General features: G+C 45.4%; 1 long non-coding RNA gene across 2 annotated transcripts; it reads left to right on the top strand.

Moving 5' to 3' along the window:
* On the top strand, nt 1-26,770 carry LOC143990358 (uncharacterized). 2 transcript variants are annotated; one of them, XR_013277279.1, is made up of 6 exons: nt 1-54; nt 20,683-20,944; nt 21,145-21,315; nt 21,461-21,615; nt 25,943-26,018; nt 26,501-26,770. It is a non-coding gene; the product is annotated as an uncharacterized LOC143990358 (long non-coding RNA). The 2 variants fall into 2 exon arrangements; XR_013277280.1 differs by lacking the exon at nt 1-54 and adding an exon at nt 76-119.

The raw sequence follows: 26,770 nt of genomic DNA, 5'->3' as shown, positions 1-26,770 counted from the left end.
ACGGAAAATGGCCGTCGTTCCGAGGACTAGGAAGAAACAGAAGCTGTTCTCCAGGTGTGTTTGAGAGGAAGCGCAGGGGATGCTGGGAGGGGTTGGTACTGTTGTGGAAGAACTGAGAGGTGAGAGGATGGAGGGTGGAGGATGGTGGTGAGGGGTATAGGAGAGATGAAATATGGATGGAGGATGTTGGGGAACATTTAAAATGTGTGATACGATGGAGGAGATACACTGAGGATGTATACAGCCATTATAGAGGAAGAAGTACACAAGCCTGAGATTGGGGGATACAGCACAATTATGGGGGTTTATCTACACCCCAGTATTATATATATATATATATATATATATATATATATATATATATATATATAAAATTTGTTTTTTATTTTAACAGAAGAAGCAGAATGGTCTTAAAGCCCAATTCATGCCAGCGCCACACTGAATGCACCATTCCTGGTGTTCGCCAGGAGGACGCAGTGCCAAACGGCCAATCCTGGTGTTTGTTATTTTTATTTAAAATTTTTGTTTTTTAAATTTAGAACTTTATTGAGATTACATTAAAAGTTCCACGCACAGAGTGATGTTGGGACGCCGTGGTTTCTATGCCCGTTACATGTTTTTTTTTGTTTTTGTTTTTTCAGTGTACGCCACCGCAATGCATAGGAAATGAGGCAGGGTGTGTCTCTTCTTTGTGTTGGTACAATGTACCTGATTGCAAATGGTGTCAACGGGACCTCAAGGAGGTTCCCGCCCACTTCCGCTTTAAAAAAAAAAAAATCAATTGTATTTTGTTTATTAACCACTTCAGCCGAAAGACTTTACCCCCTGCCTGACCAGAGCACTTTTTGCGATTCGGCACTGCTTCGTTTCAACTAACAATTGCGTTGACCTGCGACGTTGCACCGGTTTGTTGCTATTTGATCACTTCTGTGTTTTTTGCTTTTTTTTTGTGCTGTAGACAAAAAAAAGCCACAAGTTTGAAAAAAAAAAAATGTTATTTTTTTTTACTTTTTGCTATAATAAATATCCTCCAAAAAAAATATAAAAAAAAAATATATATATATATATATATATATATATATATATATATATATATATATATATATATATATATATATATATATATATATATATATATATATATTTCTTCAATGTAGGCCGATATGTATTCTAGATATTTTTGGTAAAAAAAAAATCGCAATACGCATATATTGATTGGTTTGCACAAAAGTTATAGCGTCTACAAAATAGGGGATAGATTTATGGCATTTATATTCATTTTTTTTTAAATTAGTAATGGCGGATGTGTGTGTGTGTGTGTGTGTGTATATATATATATATATATATATATATATATATTATACATACATACATACATACATCCGCCATTACTAATTTAAATAAAAATGCCATAAATCTATCCCTTATTTTGTAGACGCTATAACTTTTGTGCAAACCAATCAATATATGCGTATTGCGATTTAAAAAAAAAAAATTACATAGAACCCCAAAACATTATATATGTTTTTTTAGCAAACACCCTGGAGAATACAATGGTGGTCGTTGCAAAAAAAAAAAAGTAAAGTTAGCCCATTTTTTGCATAATGTGAAAGATGAAGTTACGCTGAGTAAATAGATACCGAACATGTCACTCTTCAAAATTGCACAGGCTCGTGGAATGGCGACAAACGTCGCTACTTAAAAATCCCCATAGGCAACGCTTTAAACTTTTTTTTTTTTTTTACTGGTTACATGTTTTGAGTTACAAAGGAGGTCTAGGGCTAGAATTATTGCTCTCGCTCTAACGTTCGCAGTGATACCTCACATGTGTGGTTTGAACACCGTTTTCATATGTGGGCGGGACTTACGTATGCGTTCGTTTCTACATGCGAGCACATGGGGACAGGGGCGCTTTAAAAAAAAAAAATATTTTTATTGTTCATTTTACTTTATTTATTTTAGTTTGACATTTTTTTTCCCCCAAAAAATACATTTTTTGATTACTTTTATTCCTATTACAAGGAATGTAAACATCCCTTGTAATAGGAATATGGCATGACAGGTCCTCTTTACAGTGAGATATGGGGTCAATAAGACCCCGCATCTCACCTCTAAGCTGGGAAGCCTGAAATAAAAAAAAAAAAAAAGATTCTGGCTTTGATCGTATTGGCGAGTCGGTAGAAGCACGGTAGGACGTTGTGAGGGGGGGATGACTATGGCTGGGTATTGCAGGGTATCACCGACTATGGCTGGGTATTACAGGGTATCTCAGAGTATGGCAATTTATGGCAGGGTATTGGCTGGAATTGTACTGCAGAGTGTTGGCTGGTATTGCAGAGTGTTGGCGGGTATTGCAGAGTTAAATTTCGGTGAGCAGCGATGTGGGCACTGCAGATGCAGCCACAGCGCTGCTGACACCGATCTCTTCCCCCTCCACTGTACCGATCGGTACAGAGAGGGGGAGGGAGGAACCGGCGTCATAACATGACGCCGGTTTGTTTACAAGTGATCGCACCGTCATTTGACGGAGTGATCACGTGGTAAACGGCCGCGATGAGCGGCTGTTTACCGTGATCCGCACAGGACACGGCGGTCACGGATGCTCTCGAGTGCGCGCCCCAGGGGGCGCGCAAGAGCGGAATTCTGGGAGGACATCATATGACGGCTTCCCAGAGTTAAACAACCACCCTGTAGCCGTCATTCGGCTATGGGCAGGTTGTTAAGTGGTTAAGGTTCCAGGACACTGGCAAATCAAGTATAGTAACTGATACTGCAGGTGGCAACACTATGCCGGGACACAGTGAGTGCCAGCCTTCAGGATTTAGAGACTTTATTGGGCTTCATTTAGAGAGCTTTTTCTTAGTACATCCAGGACCATACTCCTGTTGAGGCGTCCCTATTTAGTACCAGTGTACCCTCAATTTTAAAGGGCATGTCATCATCCTGAAGGAGTAAATAAGTTTTAGTGTCCTCCTACTACAGTGTGTTGAAGTTTGTTCGAGTATCCCAAGGCTCACCTTCTGGCACAGTGAGGCGGCGTTTGCTGGGCACAGTGAGGCGGCATTTTTTTGGCGCAGTGAGGTGGCAATTTCTGGGCACAGTGAGGCGGCATTTGCTGGGCACAGCGAGGCGGCATTTTTTTGGCACAGTGAGGCGTATTTATTGGCAAAACAATGTACTGTATATGTAGTCAGTGCTATGCACGGGGCCCCGCCCCCCTCTCCAAGCTCCGCTCTATCTCTCCCTCCCAGCAAGTCTACGCCCGCTTGAGTCCATAATTTGTTGACTGCTGAACAAATATCCCACGCATGCGCTAATAACAGCTTGAAGCCATAATTTTTCTTGACCAGTAAACAAAATCGTTGGGGGGGGGGGGGGGGGGTTGCTGCTGACGTTCTAACCATCTGTTCAGCTCTGCCCACCCGCAAGTCTCCGCCCACTTGAGTCTAGAATTTTTCTCCACCGCTAAAATAAACATCCTGCGCATGCGCTGTTAATATCACTGAATTGGCGCATGCGTGGTAAAGGCCCGCCGTCAGCTGTTACAGTGTTGGAGCCGCACCGGAAGTGACGGGGTGAGCTTTTTTCATAAGTCGCAGGAATTTTTACAACACAGCACACAGAGCTCACCATGCTTCTTCCGCGGTGGCTTCATCTTCCACTAACATAGCGTGAGAATGGAGAGGCGAGAGATGACCAATCCCAACACGCAGCTACGGCCTGAGAGGCAGGGCACACTTTGACCAATAGCCAATCATGAAGCGGTACTGCTTTTAGAGGCGGGACAAATCTTCCTCGATGGCCAATCCACGCTAGCTACGGTCTGCAGGTCGGGACAAACTTCTAATACGGAATCGGCAACAAACTACCGCTTTATGGGCGGGACAAACCCAAGTCTATCCTAAAAAAAAAAAAAAAAAACCTAAAGCCTATCAGCAAAGAGGTCCGATTTTCGGGGCGGGACAAACCCTCTTCCGTAGCCAATCATGAATAACGGGCAGTGCGACCGCCATGAGCTGTCATCACACAGTGTATATTATAGAGACAGGGAGCTGGAAGAACTTCATCTATGATGCCATCATTATTATTATTATTATTATTATTATTATTATTAACCACCTCGCGCCCGCCCTATAGCCGATTTACGGCCTTAGAGCAGGCGCTTTCGTGCAATTGGCCGTCCCTGGACATCCTATTGTTTACTTCCGCAATGCACACCGCCGCGGGCGCGCATCGCGGAAGTTCTGTGTTCGCCGTGTCCCCCGGGGACAGGCAAACACAGATCGCTGTAAACGGCCAATCACAGCGGCCGTTTACAGCGTGATTGGCGTGTCCAATGGGAGATGATCTCATATGAGATCATCTCTCAGCGCCGCTCTCCCTCCTCACACAGACAGCGTGTGAGAGGGGAGAGATGAACGGCTATAGCAGCCGTCAGTGCACGGAGAAAAAAAAAAAAAAAAGTGCCATCCTGCCCCAGTGCAATCCACCCCACCCCAGTGCCATCTGTCCCCAGTGCCATCTGTCATCAGTGCCACGTATAAGTGGCATCTGTCATCAATGCCACGTGTCATTAGTGCCATCTGTCATCAGTGCCACGTATCAGTGCCATTTGTCATCAGTGCCACCTGTCAGTGTCACGTGCCATCTGTTGTCAGTGTCACGTGTCATCAATGCCACTTATCAGTGCCATCTGTCATCAGTGTCACGCGTCATCGGTGCCACGTATTAGTGCCATCTGTCATTGGTGGCACGTATTAGTGCCACGTGTCATCATTGCCACGTATCAGTGCCATCTGTCATCAGTGTTACGTGTCATTGTCCTGGTATTTCAAAAGTGTAATAAGTAGTCAACAAGTTAGATGTGTAATTTATGCTCCTAGAACACGTGATGGCGCTCCCTGCATGTTGGGCCTCTCTATGTGGCCAGGCTGTGAAAAAGTCGCACACATGTGGTATTGTAATACTCAGGAGGAGTAGCAGAATTTTTTGGGGGGTGTCATTTGTGGTATACACATGCCACGTGAGAGAAATAACCTATTACAATGACAATTTTGTGGAGAAAAATAAAAAAAATGAAAAATCTTAATTTTGCAAAGAATTGTGGGAAAAAGATGACAACATCAAAAACCTCACCATGCCTCTTACTAAATACCTTGGAATGTCTACTTTCCAAAAAGGGGTCATTTGGGGGGTATTTGTACTTTCCTGACTTGTTCGGGTCACAAGAAATGAGATGGGCCACCAGTACATCAGGTGTGATCAATTTTGTGCGATTCGCACCACACCTTGTAGACTCTCTAACTTTCACAAAGACCAAATAATATCCACTAATTTGGGTTATTTTTCTCAAGTCATCTTCCAGGACGGCACACCTGAGAGATGAGAGGCTCCTCCCTACAGGAAACACAATCAATCGACAGCTGTTTTAAGTCCCCACCCTTCCCCTTGATCCTCAGTTTTTGATTGTGTTTCTCCCTACACAGCGAAACTGTTTGTTTTTTTCCAAATGACCCGAAGCCTGGGGCTGGTGGTCTCCCCCTGGGAGCCGGACCACAAGCCTGGGAAGCCTCTGGGTCTGGTAGGATATTCTTGTCCTTCCTGGGGGGTTCCCCTATCTTTTCCTCAGGGCGGGCAGCAGAAATTGGAAGAGCCCCCCTGAGAGCTGAAGGACCCTGGGTACAGTGGTGTACCCAGAACTTCAGGGGCCATTATCCTGTCTCCCCCTCCTTACCTGTACAGGTGGCTGTTCAGACGGGGGTGCTGGCCATCAGTTCTTTCCAGGGGGATCTTGTCCCCGACTCCTGGGTCCCCGGTAGCTCGCGTGGGCTGCCGGAGAGGGCGTGGCAACAAGCACCCGCGTCATTTTCAAACTTCGGGAAAATGGCAGCGGCGTTCTTACCCAGGAGGGAAGGCTGAGAGTCAGTAGGAGCAGGCGCCCACATCCTCCTTTCTCTAGAGCGAGGAGGCACCAGTTTACTACGGTGTATGTCTGCCTTAACCACCTCAGATATGAAGATGGGAATGAGGAATGGAAGGCATTGCCCCCCCCCCATGTGTATATAGACTGACTGACTGGTAACCTAGCACCTCCCTATGGGGACAGCAGTTGGGGGGGGGGGAGCACTTTGGCGGCTATCCTCCTTGCGTGTGGACCATAAGGATGGAAAAGCAAGCCCGCTGGCTGTGGCAAAAAGAGGAAGACGACAACGGTGAGTACTTTACTTTCCTTTTGCCGTGGGAAATTAGCTGCAAAATCCCCAATTCCAGCCAGAGGGTTTCTGGGCATTTGAGATCTCACCTGGGGTCTGGATTCAAATAGCCCTTAAGCTTCTGCTAAAAACACCAGCTGCAGCCCCTCTTACATCAGAGAAGCTGTATGGTGGACAGGTGGTGCAGAGGAACGAGTGTGCCTAAACCACCTCAGATGAGAAAGGTAGGTAGGCCATTGCTCCCCCTTCCCCGTGTATATACTGACTGGTGCAGTGCAGAACTTGGGGTCGGGATACAAATAGCGCAGACGCCACTGCTAAAACCACCAGCCACAGCTCCCTCTTACAGCAGAGACACTGTGGTTATCGCAGCAGTAGGTTGCCAGCCTCTCCCTACATGCCCAGTTGTGGTACATTTAGTAGGGATGAATATAGCGTACAGAGGGGACCTGGTAGATACAAAGTTACTTACAGGCCAGGTATACCACTGAACAGGTTATTAATTGGGCAGTGGTTGGTGGATTCAGAAGCTCCCCTGGTCAGCAGGTGCACTAGGTTACCGGCCCTATTAGCCCAGCTGCTAGGAATCTGAAGTTGCTTCACAATGTTTAAAAGCTGACCTAACATTCAAGGATGGGCAGAGACCAAGCTACTGTGTGGCACAGTAGGGGTTCCCTTGTCACAGATCCTCCTTTTTGGAGGTTGCCTGCTATAGTTAACTTTCATAAGCTCCAACCTCCCACTCCACCTTTACACTGTGTTTATATTATAGTGTAGGAGGTAAGAAGAAACTTTTTTTATTGGTTTGGGCTACAATCCACTCAGTGGCAGATCTAAAGGCGATTCACCATAGATCGCTCCCTACATCCTTTTAATTGAGGATTTTCTGTGCAAACCTATGCAAGAGCTACATAATTGATTGCTTGAAGCCTGCAAATAGCTATTTACCTCCCAGGCTAAACTGGTAACCACCTCTTCTAGAGAGGTCTTAAATTGGGCTCATTGAGACTTTAGTTGCTAATCAGCACCACCTGGATATGTGCTGGCTAGCGTTTGCTCAGTCTATGGAGGTAAGGTAGGACAACAACTACTACTAATAGTAGGGTGTCCAACCATTTTAGGATCTGTTCCTTCTCTGGTGGTGAAGGCTTAGTATCTACAGCCCAGGCTATGCCTATGAAATAAATTGCCTGTTGGTTATTTCATAAAGGGATAGACCATGACTCCTCATTGGCTGCACACCAGTAGACCTCAGTAGTGAAGGTTTGTGCTTGCTGGGATGTTTTTGTGGCACAGCAGAAATACACATTGAGATTTGTGACATCTCTGCTTAATAAGGGCTATATTGCTGTACATCAGAAATGCACTGCACTGAAGCTTGTTTGCTGTCCTTTATATACTAAAGGTACTGCTTTGTTTGGCTACAGATCAGAAAAATACAACAGTGAAGGTGGTCTGTACTTTCTGGTTTTGTGTTGCACAGCAGAAATGCACATCATTGAGTCTGGTGACATCTCTGCTCATAATGGTTATATTGCTGCACATCAGACATACACAAGATTGAGGTCTGTCTGTGGGGCTTTGTGTCCTGTTTTACTGCCTTGTTGGTTACTTATCAGAAAGGCAGCAGTGAAGTCTGATGATCCTGATTTGCGTGGCGCTGTGCTGATTCAGACAGTGCTATTAACAGCAATGGCTGCCGAGTTTAAACATGCAATTTGACATGTTGAGTCGCATGACAAATCATTTCAATATGGATGTGCTATCTCTATTCATAGTGTTTTATTGTTGCACATCAGATTTATACAGCATTAAGGTCTGTGAGGTTTTGTGTCCTGTATTACTGCCTTATCAGAAAGGCAGCAGTGAAAATTGATGGTTCGAATTTGTTGGGCTACATAGTAGAAATACAAATTGAACCCCTGCCAGGTGTAGTACATATACTGCCTTTGGTAATCCATGTAGCACCACAAAGTGGTGTTGTGCTGATTTTAGCCATGCGATTTGACATGTTGAGTCGCAAGGCCAAATCGCTTCAATATGGATGTGCGATCTCTATTCAGAATTGTTATATTGTTGCACATCAGACATATACAAGATTGAAGGTTGTCTGTCCTTTTATGTCTTGCATATACTGCCTTATTGGCTGCATATCAGAAAGGACACAGCAGTGAAGGTTGCTTGTCTTTTTCTGATTTTGTTTTTGCTGCTCAGCTGAGAGACACATTGAGGATGGTGGCCTCTCTGCTCAGTATTGGTATATTACTACACATCAGACATACACAAAGATTGAATGTTTGTGTCCTGTATGTCCTATATTTACTGCCTTATCGTTTGTATATCAGGCACAGCAGTGAGCAGTGTTTCTCATGGATCTACCTTTCTGCATCTTAGGGATACACAGCAGGGGTTTGTTGGCTGCAATCCTCCAGGGAGTCACAGCATTGGGGACCCCTTACTTGTTCGACCTGAAAATTGCTATTTGTTTTTTTTTCCCTGCGACCTGTGTATTCTTGAGGTCTGTGGATCCAGGAATCAGGGACTGCTGGTGTCGCACAGACACAAATGGTACCCATTGGAAGCCATAGTATATGACTTCTCATGCGTCTTGCAGTCCCAAGTCGCAGGTTGGGTCGCACGGGTGTGGGAACCCTAAACTTATCTGTCCCTTCTGATTGAGGTTTTGCTACACAGCAGGAATACTCATCATGACGTTATTGTTTTATTTTGCAGCAGACCAGAAAGATTGCAGCTGTAAAGGCTGTCTGTCTTTTTCCTCAGTGTCTGCTTTTATGTTGTTGCACAGCAGAAATACTCAAGATTGAAGCTTGTTGGTGCTTTCTGTTTCAGAAAAACACAATGCTGCAGGTTGCTTGTGTCCTTTCTCAGTGTTGGTTCTATCTGAACTACACTACAGAAGTGCATGACAGAAAGGATTGTCTTGTGTTCCATATTTTTCCCTGTGGCATAGCAGAAATGCACAACACGGGAGTTGGTGTTCATATTAATCTTATAACTGTGGTGGTTTGTCAGAAATACACAACATAGAAGTTTGGGTCTTTCTGTCTTTATAGCCTTGTTTTGCTGTACATAGGTAAAGCACAACAGTAAAGGGGGTTCCTGTCCTTTCCGTATTTATATATCAGTTATGACCTAGCTAGCTGCACTAAAGAAATACGCAGCATTTAGGGTTTGCTTGAGTCTTAATGTTTTTACGTCTTGGCAGCACATCAGAAAACCAGACTATGAGGACTGTTTGTCTACGTTGAGGTTCAGATTTGGGTCTCTTCCCATATTTGATATATTGGTTTAGCTAGTCACACTCAGGCACACAACATTGTTGTCTATGCTTGTGTCCTTTCTGTCTAAATCTATTGTGCCGTGCCCACAATCTATGATCATTTTATTTGTGATATTAATAATGCATGTATCACCTTTTTGTATTTCAGCCTTCTTTTCCGTGGAGGGGCCAGGAGTTCGGGCTGCAGCTGCCACATGTCAGAAAACCTTGACCACTTGCATTCAGGGATGCCAGAACCATTTCCTAGGGTTGAAGCCCTGTAGGGTTATGGGACACTGGAGGAAGGGGATAATGATTCGCCCTGTTTAGTAAGAACTTGGAGAGTTCTATTCAGAGGAGTATTAGGGCCTGAGGATGAAGTATAAAGATGTATACCCGATCGAATAGGTTTCGGCTCGGTGCATGGCCTTCATTTTGCCCTTTTAGCAAAACTAGACATAGCAATATGGGTAGTCTACTCCTGCTAGGGACTTTAATCTCCTGAAGAAGGCTCTCAGGCGTAAGTAAGGACATAGATTGGGCGTGCCTTAAACCCAGGGTTCAAGCTTCTGTTAATCTATTTCCCTTAAGTAGGCTTCCCTTTAGTCTTTTGCTGACATAAAGATAAAAAGGAAGCAGTTTTATTTCCCTCAACAGGATAGTGTTAAGACAGGCCCTCTTATTGATTAATGTAGTGTCCTTGTCTTACACAGGTCTCTTATTTATCTTTTTAGTGGTTCTAAGTAGCACCTACAGGCATAATAGGCCATGGTTGTTAGATGTGTGAGATAGGCAACATTGCTAACCTACAAGTTTAACATGTTTTCTGATTCCATTTTTAAGAGCCCATTTCACCTAGATACTGCATCTGAAGCGGAAAAGGCAGGAACATCTGTGGAGCAGACCTGCAGATCAGCCGCATGATCCAGCTAAGATGCCTTCATCAAGCATATGAGCGTATGGAATGGAGGTAAAGCTCACTGCAGAGCCAAGGTTCGCCAAGAGGGTTTTGCAGTGGCCCCACCCTAAGGTAGGCCTGAGGTACTTGTTTATCCTCTCAGGTGTGCCGTCCTGGAAGATGACTTGAGAAAAGTACCAGTTACTTACCGGTAACTGTCTTTCTGGGAAATCTTCCAGGACGGCAGGCCTACTTCCCGCCCGTTGGAGGAGGGAAAATTCTAGAACACTAGAAGGTGAGTACCTATGAGGAATGATTTCCCTTGTGAACCTGGTTCAGGAGTTACTTCTCTACAAACTGAGGATCAAGGGGAAGGGTGGGGACTTAAAACAGCTGTCGATTGATTGTGTTTCCTGTAGGGAGGAGCCTCTCATCTCTCAGGTGTGCCGTCCTGGAAGATTTCCCAGAAAGACAGTTACCGGTAAGTAACTGGTACTTTTTACCAAAGATATGTAGCAGTATAAATTGTGGCCAAAATGTATGAAGAAAAATTAATAATTTGCATAATTCTGTCACAGAAACAAAGAAATATGCGTTTTTTTTCATTTATAGCGCAAAAAATAAAAACCCCAGAGGTGATCAAATACCACCAAAAGAAAGCTCTATTTGTGGGGGGAAAAAGGACACAAAATTAATTTGGGTACAGTGTTGCATGACTGAGTAATTGTCATTCAAAGTGTGAGAGCACCAAAAGCTGAAAATTGGTCTGGGCAGGAAGGGTGTTTAAGTGCCCAGTAAGCAAGTGGTTAATAATAATTAATACATAAAAATAATAATGATGATAACAAACAATATTACCACTTGCTTACTGGGCACTTAAACACCCTTCCTGACCAGACCAATTTTCAGCTTTTGGTGCTCTCACACTTTGAATGACAATTACTCAGTCATGCAACACTGTACCCAAATGAATTTTGTGTCCTTTTTTCCCCACAAATAGAGCTTTCTTTTGGTGGTATTTGATCACCTCTGGGGTTTTTATTTTTTGCGCTATAAATGAAAAAAGACCGAAAATTTTGAAAAAAAAACGCATATTTCTTTGTTTCTGTGATAAAATTTTGCGAATTATAATTTTTTTTTCATAAATTTTGGCCACAATTTATACTGCTACATATCTTTGGTAAAAAATAACCCAAATTAGTGGATATTATTTGGTCTTTGTGAAAGTTAGAGAGTTTACAAGCTGTGGTGCGAATCGCACAAAATTGATCACACCTGATGTACTGGTGGCCTAAGTCATTTCTTGTGACCCGAACAAGTCGGGAAAGTACAAATACCCCCCAAATGACCCCTTTTTTGAAAGTAGACATTCCAAGGTATTTACTAAGATGCATGGTGAGGTTTTTGATGTTGTCATCTTTTTCCCACAATTCTTTGCAAAATGAAGATTTTTTTTTTTTTTTTTTTTCTCACAAAATTTTCAATGTAATAGGTTATTTCTCTCACATGGCATGTGTATACCACAAATGACACCCCAAAATATGTTCTGCTACTCCTTCTGAGTATTACGATACCAAATGTGTGAGACTTTTACACAGCCTGGCCACATACAGAGGCCCAATATTGAAATAGAACCATCAGGCGTTCTAGGAGCATAAATTACACATCTTATTTCTCAACCACCTATTACAGTTTTGAAGGCCCTGGAGCACCAGAACAATGGAAATGCCCACAAAGTGACCCCACGTGGCACTGACGACATGGCACTGGAGGCAGATGGGGCTGGGGCTGGCACTGGCACATGGCACTGGCAGATGGTGCTGGCTAATTGCTCTGGCAAATGGGGCTGGCAGATGGCACTGCGGCTGGCAGGTGGCACTGCCAGGTGGCACTGGGGCTGGCGGCACTGGGGCTGACGGATGGCGCTGGCAGGTGGCACTGGCAGGTGGCAGGTTGCACTGGTGGTGGCACTGGGGCTGACGGCGCTGGCAGGTGGCGCTGGCAGGTGGCACTGGCGGCACTGACGGCGCTGGGGCTGACAGCACTGGGGCTGACGGATGGCACTGGCAGGTGGCACTGGGGCTGGCGGCACTGGGGCTGACGGATGGCGCTGGCAGGTGGCACTGGCGGCACTGACGGCACTGGGGCTGACGGCACTGGGGCTGACGGATGGCACTGGCAGGTGGCACTGGGGCTGACGGATGGCAGGTGGCACTGGTGCTGGCAGGTGGCACTGGCAGGTGGCACTGGGGCTGACGGCACTGGCAGGTGGCACTGGGGCTGACGGCACTGGCAGGCGGCACTGGGGCTGACGGCACTGGCGGGCGGCACTGGGGCTGACGGGCGGCACTGGGGCTGACGGGCGGCACTGGGGCTGACGGGCGGCACTGGGGCTGACGGGCGGCACTGGGGCTGACAGCAGGCGCTGGCAGGTGGCACTGGCGGCACTGGCACTACTGGCAGATGGCACTGGTCTGACATATGGCACTGGGGCTGAGACTGGCACTGGGGCTGACACTTAGATCGCTCTCCCTCCTCACACGCTGTCTCTGTGTGAGGAGGGAGAGACACGGCAATGGGAGATGATCTCATATGTTTACATATGAGATCATCTCCCATTGGCAGCTGCGATCGTGCTGTGAACGGCCGCTTTGATTGGCCGTTCACGGCGATCTGTATTTGCCTGTCTCTGGGAGACACGGCAAATACAATACTTCCGCGATGCGCACCCCCGGCGGCGCGCATTGCGGAAGTAAACACCAGGCCATCCAGGGATGGCCAGGCGAAGGAAGCCGCCCGCTCTAAGGCCGTCATTCGGCCATAGGGCGGGTGGGAAGCGGTTAATAGTAATATTACTTATTATATGTATTATAGTAATTCATGATAATATTATTGATATAGTCCCCACTGTAATATCCACAATCTCCCCCACTGTAATATTGGCCGAGTATGGCTGGCTGGGTGCGGCCGAGCATTGGCAGGGTATCGCTAGAGCATTGGCAGGGTATTGGGGTATTGCAGAGTATTGCTAGAGTATTGCATGACATGACGCCGGTTTGTTTACAAGTGATCGCTCCGTCGGAGCGATCAGTGTAAACAGCCTGGGTGTAGAAAGATGGCCACCACTTCGGAGCTAGGCCGAAGCCACGGCCTTTCCTAAGGCCGAGACCGCAGAGCGTGGCATGTGCCGATCTGAGCGGGTTGACCCGTTCGGATCAGTGACGATCCGTTGCACCCCTACTGGGAACCTTGCTATATACACATATTGGAATCACTGACACACACACACACACACACACACACACACACACACACACACACACACACACACACACACACACATATTGTTTGGGGGTATTAAGTGATTTTCTAACAAAAAATACTGATTTTAAACCTGTAAACAAAAAGTACCAGAAAAAGCCTGGTCAGCAAGTGGTTAATGATTGACCGGGCAGTGATCCCTGTATGAGTATTGGTCTAGTCCTCCTCGTCCAATCACCATTATAATTACTATTTAAAATATCATGAGTGCAAAAAAAAAAATCTCTTTATATCAATTGCACATCATTTCACAAATCTATGTATTGTACCAAAAATGTAATTGAGGTATCCTTATTTAAAAAAAAAAAAACTACTTTAACCACTTACAGACCGGACCATTTTTGCGATTCGGCACTGCGTCGCTTTAACTGACAATTGCGCGGTCGTGCGACGTGGCTCCCAAACAAAATTGACATCCTTTTTTTCCCACAAATAGAGCTTTCTTTTGGTGGTATTTGATCACCCCTGCGGTTTTTATTTTTTGCGCTATAAACAAAAATAAATGCGTTTTTTTTCAAAATTGTCGCTCATTTTTTACTTTTTGTTATAATAAATATCCCCCAAAAATATATAAAAAAAACATTTTTTTCCCTCAGTTTAGGCCCATACGTATTCTTCTACATATTTTTGGTAAAAAAAAATCGCAATAAGCGATTATTGATTGGTTTGCGCAAAAGTTATAGCGTTTACAAAATAGGGGATAGTTTTATAGCATTTTTATTAATAATTTTTCCCCAATCGTCTTTCAGGACAGCCACCTTAGAGAGACACCGGCTCCTCCCCTCTGAGGAAACACCGCCTTCAATTTCATAATTTAAGCCTCCTCCTCCCTTCGTTCCTCAGTTATGGTGTTTCCTCCGGCGGGGAGACACCGCCAAGGAACCTTAAGGCTAAATTCGGTTGGTGAAACTGAAGCCATCCGAGCGGAGCCCTGGCCCCGTTCGGCTATCCGACCGTTCATCGGTCGGTCCAGGACAGTCCTATCAGCGGGGAGCTGAAGTGTTCGTACTGTCCATATACCCTAAACTCCGCTTGGGGAAAGCAGGAAGTTATGGGGTCGTCCGTTCGTTCACCCGCGGGTGTTTCAACGGAACAAACAGTCCAGTCGGCTGGGGAAGCTGAATACTCGACTGACCTTTACACGCACTCCAATCTTCGCTTGGGGAAAGCAGGAAGTCTTTGGAGAGGTTCATCCCTGCGTTTCGCCCAGTGGGTTGCTGAACGAAGGCGTCCAGGGCCCCCCTGTGTACGCAGCCGGCTGGGAGCTGGAAGCCGGACCGGTAGGCGGGCGACGTCAGTTCCGGTGGGGGCGGACCCCTTCGTTCGATCCGCGTCTTCCGGTTCCGGACGCGGCACGTGAAGGGGAACCTAGCGTTCGGCTGGTGCAGCCTCTCTTTTCACAGTTGCACAGGTAGCTGTTAGAGGCGCGTTCGTACCACGCTTCCTCAACGGGAGAATGTCCGAGGCAGAGGCTTCAAAAACTCCTGGAGATAACAGCACCAGCCACTCGAAGGTAAGAGGAAACCTGGGGAGGTGTTCCCTTACTTGTATCCAGTAGCTCCACTGGTGTTCCTCGGTGGTCGGGGGGAAGGGTAGTGTGTCTGGGATCCTGGTGATGGTTGATCCTAGGGGGGGCACTCCCGGTGGTCCTCTATGTAGCGCTGGTGTTGCTGTTTTTTAGGCTCATGCTGCCCCTTCCTGTGTTTTGTGTCTTTCAGAAAGCCACGAGCAAGTCCCCCCATGGTTCTAAGAAGAAGTGCCCTTCATGTAGAACGTCTATGGGAGACTCTTGGTCTAAAGCTATTTGCAAACAATGTATTGAGGATTTACTTAAGGAACAGGCAGTAGAGCAGGGTGCAGATCTGGTAGCTTCTATGAAGGAACTCTCTGGTACCTTTCAGTCCTTCCAAAACTTTTTTTTTTCCAGTTTTCAGTGGCCCCAGCCTCCGAGCACTCCTACACCAGCGCAGCAGAGTGTACCATCCAGCCCTGTGGATGTTCCTCCTGCAAGGGGAGAGAATTCAGAGGGTCCCAGGGAGGAAGCTGAGGAGGAAATTGACAGTGTCGTTTCAGACTCCCAGGGGGAGTCTGACGCCGAGGTGTTGGATGGGGAATCCAGCAGAATCTCGCGGTATAAGCTTTCCCTGGAGGATGTGGATGAGCTCTTGGGAGCGATTCATACCACTTTAGGCATTCAAGAAGAAACTAAGACATTGTCACTCCATGATCGGATGTACAAGGGCATGGGGGAACAAAAGAAGCGGGTGTTCCCAGTGCATAACGTCTTGATCGATACCATCAAGAAGGAATGGCGGGATCCCGAAAGGAAACCTTTCTTTTCTGGGGCATTAAGACGTAGGTTTCCTTTTTCGGAGGAAGAGACTCTCGTCTGGAATAAATCTCCCAGACTAGACGCTGCTTTTTCCCAGGTGTCCAGACACACTGATCTATCCTTTGAGGATATGGGGGTACTTTCTAACCCTATGGATCGAAGGATGGATTACCTTCTTAAGAAGGCCTGGGATTCATCACAGGGAAATCTTAAGCCAGCCATGGCAACCACGGTGGTGGCCCGCAACATGGAGTATTGGCTCACCCAGATTAGCGCACACATTGAAGCAGGGACAGCAAAGGAGACTATTCTATCCTCCTTTCCCATGCTTCTTAAAGGGATAGCCTACATAGCGGACGCTTCGGCGGAATCCGTGAGAATGTCGACAAGGTCCTTGGCCCTGACCAACTCTGCCAGGAGAGCCTTATGGCTGAAGACCTGGCCTGGAGACAATGCATCCAAACTTAAACTTTGTGGAATCCCCTTTACAGGAGATCTACTGTTTGGACCAGGTCTTGAAACAGTGCTAGATCGCACAGCAGACAAAAGAAAGGCCTTTCCTGTTAAAAGGAAATTTGGGGAACAAGCCAAAAGAAAGACTCGTCCCCAGAAAAGGGTTGTACCACCCCGTACGGTTCAGCAGAAGAAAAGTTGGGGACTCAAAAGCAAGGGCCCCGGGGGAGCAATTTTTCGCCCTCCTGAACAGCCCAAAAAATCTCAGTGACAGGGTCACGGTGGGAGGAAGATTGGGGGCCTTCCTCCCACAGTGGGAAATGATTTCCTCCAATCAGTTTGTCTTGGGGATCGTCAGAGGAGGTTACCATTTGGAGTTTTCGGAACTCCCTCCTCTGAGGTTCCTTGTCACCGAGCTGCCAAAATGCGCAGAAAAATCATCTGCCCTTCTTTCCTCTCTTCAGGAGTTGGAAGAACAGGAGGTGGTAGTACGGGTTCCAGTAGGAGAGACAAGCAGAGGCTTCTACTCTCACGTCTTCGTGATTCGCAAGCCTTCGGGAAAGTTCAGGCTCATCCTGAACCTGAAGCCCCTGAATGTCTCAGTTACCTACAGAAGGTTTCGGATGGATTCGGTTTACTCAGTAAAAGCACTCCTACCTCCGAACTGCTTCATGGCATCAATAGATCTGAAAGATGCATACCTGCATATTCCAATCGCAGAGTCCCACCAGCGTTTTCTCAGACTGGCAGTGAGAACTCCAATGGAAGTACTACACCTTCAGTTCAGAGCGCTTCCTTTCGGACTATCCTCTTCCCCCCGAATCTTCACCAAAGTGATGGCAGAAGTTCTGGCATTTCTGCGTCTCAGGGGAATCTCGGTGATCGCATATCTCGACGATCTCCTTCTGTTTGCCCCTTCCCCAGCACAGTTAATTCAGGATTTACAGGTCACAAGAAACCTGTTAGTAAGCCTGGGTTGGCTCCTGAACCTGGAGAAATCCAACTTAATCCCTTCCCAGAGGGTCACTTTCCTAGGGTACGAGTTGGACTCAACAGTACAAAGGGTCTTTCTTCCTTTGGAAAAAATTCAAAAGATAGACAGGGCTCTGTTGTTTCTTCAGGGCAACCACCAGATCTCCATAAGGAAGATCATGTCAGCGCTAGGGTTGCTGACATCCGCTCTTCCAGCGGTTCAGTGGGCAGGGTTACATTACCGCCCTCTACAATTATTTGTGCTGAAGGTTTGGGATCACAGCCAGGAATCTTTGGATTCTCTGGTTTCGATTCCAGATCAGGTAAAGAGGTCCCTCTGGTGGTGGAGGAAGGGAGCAAATTTGTCCCAAGGTCTAGAGTGGGTCATGCCAACCTCCAGGGTGGTCACGACCGATGCAAGCAGCTCAGGTTGGGGGGCACACCTAGACTCCCGATTAATACAGGGTATTTGGGAAAAGAGGGACTCGAGGAGATCCTCGAATTGGAGGGAGCTGAGGGCAGTAGATCTAGCTCTCAGAACCTTTCAGAAGGAGCTCCGGGGGAATCACGTAAGGGTAAGGTCGGACAACTCCTCGGTGGTAGCTTACATCAACAGACAGGGGGGCACCAGGAGCAAGTCCTTATGGGCCCTAGCGGAAGCCATCCTCAGATGGGCCGAAGCAAATATCCTGTCCCTTTCAGCAATCCACTTGAAGGGAGAACAAAATCAGGTGGCAGATTTTCTCAGCAGGAGAACTCTGAGAGAAGGCAATTGGGTTCTCAAGCAGGAAATATTCGAAATGATCACCCGGAGATGGGGGATTCCTGCAATAGATCTCTTTGCCGCAAGGGAAAACGCGAAGGTAGCAACGTTCTTCTCCATAAACAGGGGGGACGGGGCATTGGCGGTGGACGCACTAGCACAGAGTTGGGGTTTCTCCAGGTGCTATGCTTTCCCCCCTCCAGTGCTCATTCCAGCAGTATTAAGGAAATTTCAAGTGGAGAACACTACCCTCATTCTAATTGCACCTCACTGGCCCAGGAGGCCGTGGTTCTCGATCCTGAAGGGCCTGTCTGTAGAGCCCCCCTGGATTCTCCCAGTGCAGGAGGATCTCCTGTCTCAAGGTCCGGTGTTCTGCCCTCAGGTAGGACGATGGAACCTGGCAGCGTGGCTTCTGAGGAAGAATTGCTGAAAGCCAAGGGCTTCTCAGACCGGTTGGTAGCCACTCTTCTAAACTGTAGGAAAAAGGAAACCCAGTCCATTTACTTAAAGGGGCCAGGAAGGGTTCCAAAGCCTCTAGACGTACCATAGCTAGATGGTTAAGGTTAGCCATTGGGCAGGCATACGTGGCAGGGGGATTAGATCCTCCAGCTGGCATTAGAGCACACTCAACCAGGGCCGTGGCAACTTCTCAGGCAGAGTGGGCTGGTGCATCTCCGGAACAGATCTGTAGAGCTGCAACGTGGTCCAGTTTTTCTACGTTTGTGAGACACTATAGACTGGATCTTCTGTCAGCCAAAGACCAAGCCTTTGGTCGTAAGGTGCTACAGGCAGTAGTCCCACCCTAAGGTAATATACTCGCTTATCCTCTCTAAGGTGGCTGTCCTGAAAGACGATTGGGGAAAAATGGAATTACGTACCGGTAATGTCCTTTTCCAGGAGTCTTTCAGGACAGCACCGGTTCCCACCCAAATTGTTGCAGATCATCGGGAACTCATTACATGAGACCGTCAGGTAAGACTTAAAAAGTTTATTTGTTTGACGTGTTCTTGTGTCTCCCCAGTTTGGCCGGAGGTACTCTGGAAGAACTGAGGAACGAAGGGAGGAGGAGGCTTAAATTATGAAATTGAAGGCGGTGTTTCCTCAGAGGGGAGCAGCCGGTGTCTCTCTAAGGTGGCTGTCCTGAAAGACTCCTGGAAAAGGACATTACCGGTACGTAATTCCATTTTTTTTTTTTTACTAGTAATGGCGGCGATCAGCGATTTTTATTGTGACTGCGACATTGTGGGGGACCCATCGGACATTTTTGACACATTTTTGGGACCATTGTCATTTATACAGTAATCACTGCTATATAAATGCAGTGATTCCTGTGTAAATGACACTGGCAGTGAAGGGGTTAACCAGTGGGTGGCAGTGTAGGGGTTAAGTGTTCCTAGGGGTGTGTTACTAACTGTGGGGAGGTTGGGCTTTCATTTAGTGAACACTAATCTCTGCTCCAATCAGCGTCACTAGTTGCTAGGCAGAATGGAGAAATGCTGTTTACAACGGCATTTCCTCCATTCAGCCGTCCCGTGAGACGATCGCGGGTATGCCCGCAGCAATCGAATCCGTGGGTCCCGACCAGCGCGGGAGCGCGCCGCCGGCGGCGCCCCCCCGATGGCAGGGCGGCATTGAAGATTGGACGTACATGTACGCCAATATGCCTGCCCGTGCCATTCTGTCGACGTACATCGTCGTGCGCTGGTCGGGAACCGGTTAACCACTTCAGCCCCGGACCATTTTGCTGGCCAAAGACCAGACCACTTTTTGCGATTCGGCACTGCGTCGCTTTAACTGACAATTGCGCGGTCATGCGACATGGCTCCCAAACAAAATTGATGTCCTTTTTTTCCCACAAATAGAGCTTTCTTTTGGTGGTATTTGATCACCCCTGCGGTTTTTATTTTTTGCGCTATAAACAAAAATAGAGCCACAATTTTGAAAAACGCCATATTTTTTACTTTTTGTTATAATAAATATCCCCCAAAAGTATATATATATATATATATATATATATATATATATATATATATATATATATATATATATATATATATAAAAAAAAAAAATTTCCCCTCAGTTTAGGCCGATACGTGTTCTACATATTTTTGGTAAAAATAATCGCAATAAGCGATTATTGATTGGTTTGCGCAAAAGTTATAGTGTTTACAAAATAGGGGATAGTTTTATGGCATTTTTATTATATAGCCCCTGACCCCCTGCACCATGCCCACACACAACCTCTGCCCCCCCTGCACCATGTCCACACAACCCCTGACTAAAGGTCAAGTTCACTGTTAGGACTAGTGGGAGGGTTCAGCATTTGTATATGAAGAATTTCTAACCAGAAGCATGTTTTATATAGTAACACAAATTAGGTAGACAATTTATATTACACAGATCTAATTCTCTAACAGAAGTCTAAAATGTGAATTTTCTGTCTCTTTCTAGGAGAAAATGATGACGTCAAGAAGCCACTGGATCCACCTATCAGTGGCAACAAGCCATCTTCGTTGGCCGAAGAGACCAGCTGCAAGAAGCCACTGGATCCACCCATCAGTGGCAAGAAGTTATCTTTGCAGGCCGAAGGCACCAGCTGCAATAGTTCATTGGCTCTCCCCCTACCAGCCCCATCCATCGGCCTAGGGTCAGGCCCTTTATCCTTGGCCAGCTTTACATTTATTGTAAGCTGGGAGAGGGAGGTTTTGGAATGGTAAGTGATTAGGCTGATTTTCCTATAGTTTGACCATGCAGTAGTCCACCATGTGGATTTTCTTGCAAAATGTAGCCATTCCTGTATGTACCTTGTTATGTACAGTATATGTCTATTACCTGATCAAGATCAATCCCCAACCTGCACTATTATTGTACCGTATTAATCATGTATCTCTTTTTTTTTTTTTTTTTCTTCAGGTGCTGTTAGCGTCTCATGCAGCCTATGACCATCCGCTCGCTGTCAAGTTGGTGAGAAAGAGCCTTCTGGTTGGAGAGCAAGGACTTAAGGTCATAGTAGAGCGTGAGGTACTAGAGGAGACCAGGCACAATGTCTTTTGCACCCACATGTTTGGTGCCTTTCAGACAAATGTAAGTAATCTTTCCCATTCTCACCAAATGCAAAGAATGTTATATGGGTCTTGACCACACTGCACTGTCTGCCTCTATAAGTTACCCCACCAAACCTTTGATGACTATCGTTTAACCCTTGTCTTTATCCCTTATTTTCACATAGAAATATCTGGTCTTTGTGATGGAATATCTGAGCGAAGGAGACCTAGAACATCTCGTAGTGAAATCAGCCCCAATGTCTACAGATGCCATCCGAATCCTTGCTGCAGACATGATATGAGGACTATGATACCTGCACAACAAGGACATCATACACAGGTAAGGATTGTAATAATATGATTAACCATGGAGTAAAGTGAAGGGTGACATCACCGAAATTGCTACTTTTAATTATGGATAAAATGGTAAAATCAACCCCTGGCTTCTGATTCATAGGTGACATAATGACAGCATTTTCTATACCTGTCTCTTATAAAATCTACAGAAGTCTTAGTTCTCTTGTCCAATTTTTAATAAAAGATGCATGAGAATCCAGCTGGGCAAGTCAGACTTCCCCATAACCATTGTGGGATAGAAGAAGCTGTGATCCACCCATTACTAAAATTCTGTGTGTGCTTTTTTTTTTTTTTTAAATCCTGTACCCTCAGGCAGTGGTCTTCAAACAGTGGCGCGCTGGGCCAAATGCGGCCCTTTGCTTGCCTTGCTGGCCTTTGGGGCACTGTTTCTTCCACTGATACGAAACCCTATTCTTCCCAATAACACTATATTCAATTTCTGTAAGGAAGGCGCCAACCCATAAATGCTTTACATACAACTGCTGCCCCTTTAAGTGTGAATCACACAACATACGTTTATCGATGTAAAGTCTGGTGCTGCTATATTTATATTACACAAACCTGAATACTTCCCAATATTCCAAAACATAAAAAATAAATATTAGACACTTAATCTCACAATTGATTATGGAAAACAAATACCAATATGAATTATGTGAATATCAATAGTGCATTCATACTTTTCTATTTAAAATAAAATGTGCACAAAAAATCTTGCAAAATATTGTGCATGAGATTTTCAAATCACATTATTATTATTATATAGTGCCAACAGTTTATGCAGTGCTTTACAATGTAGAGGGGGGGAACAGCACAATTACAGTACAATACAGAAGAGACAGGAGGTCCCTGCTCGTAGAGCTTACATTCTAAAGGGAGGGGCTGGTGGTACAAAGGTAATAATGGACAAATGAACTCAAAGGGCCCCTAAAATGTATGGATTTTTACGAATTTATAAGGCGTCTTAAATATATAGTTATCCACCAATGAAATAGGGGCAGCGGGTACTTAAGTCTCCTGGGAAAATTGTGGCAACCAGAATTCCTAATGATGCATCTAAAGGCGAAATGCATAGAGATCAGGTTGCTGTCCAATACTGTGGATAACCACTGACGTCATATCCAGGTACTGGTGGAACGCACACTCACCGGTACCATTGGCAAAGAAGACGAGCATGTTAAACTTTCTTTCAAGCACAGTGGATGGACACATGTACTGTAGTGTTGAAACTTCACTGCAAAGTGGATTTAAATAAAATATTTTAGATTTTTTTTATGTTTGTTTGATGTTGATCACAGCACTATTTTTTATTTTTTTTTGTTTTTCATGGATTTCTGTGGCATTAATACAAATTATGTGATTTGAAAATTTCACGCACAATATTTTGCAAGAATTTTTTTCTGCACATTTTCTTTTAAATAACAAAGTATGAATGCACTATTGATATTCACAGCATTCATATTGGTATTTGTATAATCAATTGTGGGATTAAGTGTACAATATTAGTTTTTTTGGAATATTGGATAGTATTCACATTTGTGTACCGTATTTATCGGCGTATAACACACACCCCAAGTTTAGGAGGGAATTTTAAGAAAACAAAACTTTTAGGAGGGAAGTTTAAGGAAAAATAAATACATTTAAATGCCCATCAATGCAGCCTTATCAGTGACCATCTGCAGCCTTGCCCAGTGTCCATCTGTCTTGCCTAGTCTCTTTGCAGCCTTGCCTAGTCTCTTTGCAGCCTTGCCTTGCCAGTCTATTTAAATTTGGCACCGATCTCCACTGACTGAGCGGAGAGGAGTGAGTGGAGCCGAGATACACAAAGCCGAGTGTACTTCAGCTAGACTCTGCTCTGCTCACAGTCCCACCCATCTCCACTGATTGCGAGAGGAGAGGAGCGAGCGCTGCTGACATACAGAAAGCCGAGTGCACTTTGGTTAGACTTGGCTCTGCTAACAGTCAGGGGCAGGACTGCAAGAGGAGCCGAGTCTAGCCTAAGTACACTCCCCGGCTTTCTGTATGTCAGCGGCTTTCACTCCTCTTGCAATCAGTGGAGATGGGCCGGACTGTAAGAAGAGCCGAGTAAAGCCGAGTGTACTTCGGCTTTGTGTATCTTGGATCCGCTCGCTCCTTTCCTCACAATCAGCGGGGGATCGGCGTATAACTCACCCACAATATTCCCATGATTTTAAGGGGAAAAAAGTGCGTGTTATACGCCGAAAAATATAGGTAATATAAATATAACAGCGCCAGACTTTACCATCTATAAACTATTCTTCCCAATGACACCAACAATGAGGCACCATTCCTCACCGACCCATGGGCACTATGTCATTTTTTTACTCCCACCGACCAACAAGTCTAAGTCATTGTCTATTCCCACCTGGCCCCCCTAAAGTCTGAAGGACAGTAAGCTGGCCCTTTTTTTAGAAAGTTTGTAGACCCCTGCCCTAGGATCAAAGTCTTCCAATACTTGTGTTATTGTGTGATATATAATAACTCTTTCTTCGCCTTACAGGGACATTAACCACTTCAATACAGGGCACTTTCACCCCCTTCCTTCCCAGCCCAATTTTCAGCTTTCAGCGCTCTAGCGCTTTCAGTGACAATTGCGCGGTCATGCTACACTGTACCCAAATGAAATTGTTATCATTTTGTTCGCACAAATAGAGCTTTATTTTGGTGTTATTTATTCACGACTCCGTTTTTTTTTTTTTTGCGATATAAGAGCAAAAAAGCGGAAATTTGGGAAAAAACCAATATTTTCTTTTTTCTATTTGAAAAGAAATCCAATAAAATCAAATTTTGTCATAAATTTAAGCCAAAATGTATTCTGCTACATGTTTTTGGTAAAAAAAATTCCGTTAAGTGTATAATAATTGGTTTGTGTGATCACGGACATATGTACGCAAATGATCATGTACATATGTGTGCAGGTGATCACGTACATATGTGTGCAGATAATCATTGGGACATGTGATTTTAGTGGGACATATGTGGGGGACATGTTTTTATTATTAGGGACATGTGTTTTTATTATTTGGGGACATGTATGTTTTGGGGACATGTGTGTTTTGGGGACATATGTGGGGACTGTGTTTTCACTGTGTGGTGTGTTGTGTGTTTACACTACACTGATGATCAGTGAGTAAAAAGCTGTGAAAAGCAGCCCATACTCACTGATCATCAGCCGGCTGCAGCGTTCTGCTCTCCTCTTCTCAGCGGTGACTTCCGTGTGAGGAGAGCCGATTGCCTAGCAACCGGCTGTTTGTTTACATCACATGACGGCCGTGATTGGACACGGCCGTCATGTGATCAGGAGGGCCAATCACAGAGCCCTCCTGCCGATCTGAGATGTGCCGTGTCCGGGTGACACGAGCACATCGGGATCGCGCCGCTGCGCGGGCGCGATCCCGCTGCTCCTGAATGACGTTCCTGAACGTCCTATCAGGAGCAGGCGGCTCCCACCCGGCCGTATATATACATTGGCCGGGTGGGAAGTGGTTAAGCCAGCAAATATACTACTGAGCAGCACAGGCCATGCAAAGATTTGCGATTTTGGACTGTCTGTCAGGTAAGAAACAGTCTACTGAATTACTTTTAGGGTTTATCTATATGCTCAGCTCTTCGTTATTGGGTATAGTAGAGTTAAATGGGCATTTCACTTTCACTTAGTGAAAATTGCCTCCTCTCATGTCCTGGGTGTCCCATGTCATTGGGTTTCCAGGCTGGGACTAAATAACTAACAAAAAGTGGGCAGGGTTGAATCCTAAAGAAATTTTCCGAGTTCCTCTGAGGCTGATAGATAAATAAAATAGATAGCTTTTTTTTTTTTTTATCTATCTCTATCGGGCCCTTTTCTAGTTTAGGATTTACATACACTTTAAAGCGGAGGTTCACAGGAAAATGGAACCTCCGCTTTTTGGAACCCTCCAGTGTCACATTTGGCACCTTTCAGGGGGGAGGGGGATGCTGATACCTGTATAAATTCAGGTGTCTGCACCCACTTCCGGCATACACTCCCCCGGGAGTCACGTCCCCGTCCCCCCTGCTGTCTTCTGGGAAACACACAGGTCCCATAACACAGCAGGGACCAGTTAGGACACACAGCGCGACTTGTGCATGCGCAGTAGCGAACCGGGAAGTGAAGCCGCAGCTATTCAAAACCATAATGAAAAAACAAAAATAACCCGGAGAGATCAGGACACTTGGGAGGATTAATAGATCACTTATGCTGACATAGATCCATCTCTGTACCATGCCTGGCATGACAATGTTCTCATAATTCTTCTCTTTTCTTTCTACAGGTCCATAACCGTCAGCCGTATGATGCCATGGCTGACTATTTCTCACCGGGGATTATACTATATGAAATGGCAACTGGTGAGCACCCATTCTGTGACTATTACATGAGTGACTCAATGGTGGCGAAAGCAATTATTCTAGATGATCCCATGTACCCCCCCAGACATCATTTCTGACCTTAAGGACCTCATTCGAAGGGAAAGTAGAAAAAGATTTTTATACTGGGAATATAGCACATAGAAGGAAAAAGAAATGGCAATTTTTTGCAGGGCTGGCTAACTTAAGCATATATGACACCCCATTCCTGATGGAAGAACTATTCTGCCTGCCGAGTGCCACAGTGGGGATACATTTAACATAAGAGGCAGTGGTTGGGGTATGGTAAAAACGTGGCTAAACAAGGCTTAATAGAACGCTTTTTACATACTGTACAATATTATTACAACATAACAGTAGTCTGATGGGGGGGTCAATAGATTACTGTTAGAGACACATTTTAAAAAGGGATTATATTGTCTTATTGCTTGTTCATATTTAGCATTCTGTTTCTCCCTTTATAGCTTCTTCGGAAAAACCAGGAGCGCAGGCGAATGGATCTGAGAGATATCAAACAGCATCCGTTTTTTGAGGAGATAAACTGGACTAAGGTGGAGTTGGGACAGTCACCCCCAATAAATCATGTCATTCCATAGAAAACAGCTGTAATCCCAAATAATCTCAATCTTACAATCTGCTACTCTACTTGAGGAACAGCTGTTAGAAATGTGAAATTGCTATGTCTCTCGATTTGCCTGCAAATGAAATTAAATTTTTATTCCCATTATACTCTA

The sequence above is a fragment of the Lithobates pipiens genome, unplaced genomic scaffold, assembly GCF_037356315.1.
Source record: "Lithobates pipiens isolate NorthernLeopardFrog02 unplaced genomic scaffold, aLitPip1_a1.2 Scaffold_18, whole genome shotgun sequence".
Classification (NCBI taxonomy): domain Eukaryota; kingdom Metazoa; phylum Chordata; class Amphibia; order Anura; family Ranidae; genus Lithobates; species Lithobates pipiens.
This window is presented reverse-complemented; position numbering and strand designations above follow the sequence as displayed.